The 5,145-nt window shown below is 38.5% G+C and overlaps 1 non-coding gene across 1 annotated transcript; it reads left to right on the top strand.

Annotated features, from left to right (window-relative positions):
- Window positions 1-4,461: 4,461 nt before the first annotated feature.
- LOC127810738 (small nucleolar RNA R71) lies at window positions 4,462-4,568 on the top strand. Its single transcript, XR_008025549.1, has one exon. It is a non-coding gene; the product is annotated as a small nucleolar RNA R71 (small nucleolar RNA).
- The last annotated feature ends 577 nt before the right edge of the window (window positions 4,569-5,145 follow it).

Consider the following 5,145-nt stretch of genomic DNA (forward strand, 5'->3'; position numbering starts at 1 on the left):
ACTTTTAATTAAACCATCATTGAACTAGGTTTCATCAATCACCCTAGCGACAAAGTACTTAGCCTAACATAGTTTTAACCAATGGAAGAGTAATAAAAATGGAGTTCATGATGTTGGAGAGAAGAAAGAACAGAAAAATAAAACCAAAACTGAAGATCTTCAAGAAAATCTCCTTTTTTTCCTCAACTTGCCGTCTCCTCCGCCTCCAAAAGCTCCTTAATCTCCCCAAAATAAGTCTTTATATAGTCCTCTTTAGGTTATCAAAGTTGTGCACCTTGAAGAAGTCTATTCCTCTTTGACTTGGATTGAAACGGGCTTAAAATGGCCTTTTCACGAAGCTTTGAACCCTACCGCGATATGCTTGTTGCTGCAGACCTGTGAGCTCCGGAAACTAATTTCTAAAGCGGTTTTATAGCGGTATGCATTCCGCTGTAAGACCGTGAGCTCCAGAAACTAAATCTTACAATGGTCCTACAGCGGTATACATTCCGCTATAAGCCCGCTAGCCTTCTTCTTTTTCTTCTTTCTTCATCATCTTCCACTTTTTGCTCTCGACACTCTTTTGCTTTCTTTTGAATTGATACTCGACCATGCTAACAAGCTTTATTTCAACTCCTATCATGCACCAAAATCACTCTTTTTGCTTCATGTTTGCTTTACATGCAATGTGTACCTATATTGACAATATTAAGCCCAAAATGAGTAGCAATCATGTTCATTGAATAATTAAATGCTAAACTTGACCCACTAAATAATAGTGCAAAATATGCTAATCAAATACCCCCAAACTTAGCCTCTTGGTCATCCCGAACAAGATTATCACTCACGCACACGTTGGATAGCCTTCCCATTAATCTCAGATTTTTGGTATCTTTTAAAATTCACAATGAGTTATCAAGTAATGCTCCACCATAGTTTTGGACTCATTCCATGCTTAACGTGTGTGTGCATAGTCAAATTCTTTATCATGCATTAGGATGTTGCTATCCTGACCCCTTGATGGTCCTGTACACTTTCTCGCTCGTGATATTCACTCCGCCCCCAAAACTTGGTCTTTTCATTCAATCCCTAGGTGCTCTCAACCACTCTTTTCTTTCTTGTTCAAGTTTGGTTGGACTCAGCCAAAAATGGCGTTGTCTCAATTTGTGAAGACTCTCCTTTATTTTGAATGCTTTGGCAGGCTAACATCTCCTAGACAATCAAACCAGCTAGTTTTCTCAATCCCCAAGAGTTACAAACATCGGCACCATTATTGAGATTTTTTTTTTCTTTAGCCTTGCGATTTCTTTTTTTTTTTTTTTTTGTTGCTAAACGAGTGCATTTTATGCTCCGTCTCATTTTTTTTTTTTTTTATAGATATCTTATGTGCAAGCCTTCACTCCATTAAGCTTTCTGAATGACCCTTGTAACAAACTTTCAGTCGATAACTCTCGAGCCAAATGACCACAGGACATCAGGTTTTAAGATACCCCTATGGCAATAATCACTCAAGTCATTCAGGCTACGAAGAAAGGTATAAGATATATGCAGGCTCAAATTTAATTTGGTGTACGACATAGTGACATAGGGATTAGATCACTAGCCTATGGTCATTGCCTAGCTTCCCTTAGTATGCCTAACACATTCCACACAAAGCACGGAGTCAACACATTCCTCAATATTTACCATCATGGCTCAACCTTCCCCAAACTTTCCTTTTCATAATGTTTGATGATTGAGTTGCTCACAAAGTTGGTTTAAGGGAGAAAGTTTAAATGGGAACCTGCACATTTAACCTTCTGACACTTGTGCTCACATTCGTCTATCATGGATAATGAATCACAAAACAAAATGAATAGCATCACCATCTTTACTCGTTTCATCAAAATGGTACCAAATAGGCTTCATCATTGATGGCATGTCTGCTCAAAAAATAAGACAATTTTTTAATATCATTTAACTAGATCATGTGACATATGTAAGCTACCCATAATAAACCTCTCCCCAAACTTAAATGTTTCATTGTCCCAATGGAACGAAGAGAAAGAAAAAGAATGAGTGTACCCAGTCCATAGTGTTAAGGTTGTGATGGTAGATAGATCAACACATGCTCTTTTTGAGGTATTGGAACTTTCAACAATGACTTTGCCCTTGCACAGAGCTGGTGTAGGACGACTCTTTGACTGCATTATCATTTCCGAAAATGTACCTACAATGCACAAGTTTGAACATGAGGGAGCAACAATGAATAAGAACGACATGAGGTAGACAGACTCACATGGATGCCCAAACTCCCCCCAAACTTAAACCTCGCAATCCCAAACTCAAGATGCAATGCACAAGTGAACATTAGTTGGGGCATTTTATCAAACACATCATATGCATGCTGTTATGATGACCTCAACATTGTTTTTGTGCAAAAATCCTAAAGAATGACACTCTAACCTAACTCAAAGTAAAGAAAATAAGAGAACAAATAAATGCAACATGCCAATAAATAAAAGAGATAAGAAATTGGGTTGCCTCCCAATAAGCGTTTGTTTAAAGTCATTAGCTTGACTAGGCCTCCATCTTTAAAGAGGCTTGAATCCTTTTTCCATCAAGATTTTGTGGGTGTCATTGAATGGACTTATTCTTTGAATGTTAGCAACTTTCAATCCAATCCCCTTCTTTTGCTCACTCAACACCCTTACCAACTTTTTCGTTTCATGACTTGGTGGCTTGGCTTTTGAAGAAGAAGAAACATCCAAATAACATAGTTCGCCTCTGTTGGATGGACAATCTTTTTGCTTCTCTCTCAAAGAGCCCACAGCCATGACCTTGTTCTTTGCATAAAAAATTTGTTCCTGTCCATTAAAAGAGTTAGCCATGCAATTTTGTTTAGGGTCATCACATCTCTCTGCCAAATCAACAATGCCATCTCTCATTAAGACTTCTTTTTCATTGCCATTAGAATGTTTCATAGCCTTAAATACATTAAACGTAACCATCTCATCATAAATTCTAAGGCTAAGTGTTCCTTGTTGGACATCAATCAAAGCTCTCCCTGTGGCAAGAAAAGGTCTCCCTAAAATTAAGGGCATATCATAATCTTCTTCGATGTCCAAAACAATGAAGTGAATAGGAAAAATAAATTTATCTACTTTTACCAAAACATCTTCCACTACTCCCCTCGGATATTTGATACTTCTGTTAGCCAATTGAAGAGAAATAGTGATGGATGTTGGTTCTTTTAATCCAAGCTTCCTGAAAATAGAGTAAGGCATTAGGTTGATACTAGCACCCAAATCACATAGAGCTCGTTCAAAGAATAAACTATCAATGGTACAAGGAATAGTAAAACTCCTTGGATCTTTAAGTTTCGGTGGTAGTTTATTTTGCAATATGGCGCTACTTTCCTCCGTTAACATGACGGTTTCATGGTCCTCTAGTTTCCTCTTATTTGATAAGATTTCCTTCATGAATTTCACATAGCTAGGCATTTGAGCTATAACATCAACAAGTGGGATGTTTATATGGAGCTTCTTGAATACCTCTAGGAACTTCTCAAATTGCTTATCCAACTTGTGTTTGTGCAACCTTTGAGGAAACAGAATAGGTGGAACATAAGGCTTGATCGGTAGCAGAGCAACCTTCATTTTTCCAACTACTACTTCGGGCTCATCATCTTGATCAGTTGTCTCCTTAGTTGTACCATTTTCTTTTGCCACACTTGGTCTCTTAACATGGATTTCCGGCAACTGCGCCCCGCTCCTTGTTGTGATCGCATTCACTTGCTCCTTGGGGTTAACTTCTGTATTACTTGGCCACGTGCCCGGTTGCCTTTCTATTAGGATTTTTGCCAGCTACCCAATCTGATTTTCAATATTCTGAATGGCTGTGTCAATCCGTTCGTTTCATTCTTGAAGCTTTGAAATCGCTTCTCCCAATCCTCCTTTTTCTTCATTTGGTCTCCCTTGTTTTGGTGGGTTTTGAATGCCTTGATTGTTGCCATATGAAAAATTAGGATGGTTCCTCCAATCGGGATTGTAAGTCTAAGAAAATGGATTATTCAATGGCCGCTGAAAATTTTGTTGACACGAAAAATTCTGTGCATAAGCAGCCTGTTCTGTGAAAGAAGAATCCATAGTGAGCAATGGACATTCGGATGACTGATGAGTTGCTCCATAGGTTACACAAACTGGAAGAGCACCTTGCACCATATTAACCGATGGAGAATATTTTAAGTCTTCCATCTGCTTTGATAGTGCGTCAGTTTTGGCCAACATTAACATGTTAACATCCACTTCATGCATTCCAGCTACTCTTTTATGTGAGTTTCTATCTGGCCACATCACAAACTGCTCACTCATTGTCTCGAAAAGATCATGAAGTTGCCTAGCTAATTTATTTCGCATGGAACCACCTATTGTAGAATCCACCGTTGAACAGCTATAAGGAGTTAACCCAGGGTAAAAATAATGATTTTGGGCTGGTAGTGGAAAACCATGGCTTGGACACTTCCTCAGCAACTCTTTGAACCTTTCCCATGCCTCATGAAATTTTTCTGATTCAACTTGTTGGAAGGTTGAAATTTCATACTTGAGCCTGTTAATCTTAGCCGGTGGAAAATATTTTAACGTGAACTTTAGAATCAAATCTGCCCATGTAGTGATGCTACCTGGTGGCAATGAGTCCAACCATTCCCAAGCCTTATCTTTTAGAGTATGAGAAAATAATCGCATCTTAAGTGCTTCTTCATTGATCCCTTGATACTTGAAGTTGCCACAATACTCCAAAAAACGAGAAAGATGGTAGTATGGATTTTCATCACTTCTCCCATAGAAAGGAATGTTGTTGGAGAACAAATTAATCACATCTGGCCTCAACTAGAAGTTGTCGTGCCCATATGAAGGATAGATTATGCTGGAATGGTTTTCAACGACCAGAGGTATCATGAAATCCCCCATCAAAATATCTCTCTCATTGATCTCAACGGCAAGCTCCACTTGAACAAGCTAATTTCCGTTATCTTCCATAGTGCTATGTTGTTATTCCCTTTTGGCTCTCTGTTCACGATGCCTTTGATGAAAGGTTCATTCAATATCCGGATCAAACTCAACAAAATCAAGATGTTCTGAACGACGCATGCAATATCTCAATCCTAACACAACAAAAATTGAAATA

The sequence above is a fragment of the Diospyros lotus genome, chromosome 9 (genome assembly GCF_014633365.1).
Source record: "Diospyros lotus cultivar Yz01 chromosome 9, ASM1463336v1, whole genome shotgun sequence".
NCBI classification, from domain to species: domain Eukaryota; kingdom Viridiplantae; phylum Streptophyta; class Magnoliopsida; order Ericales; family Ebenaceae; genus Diospyros; species Diospyros lotus.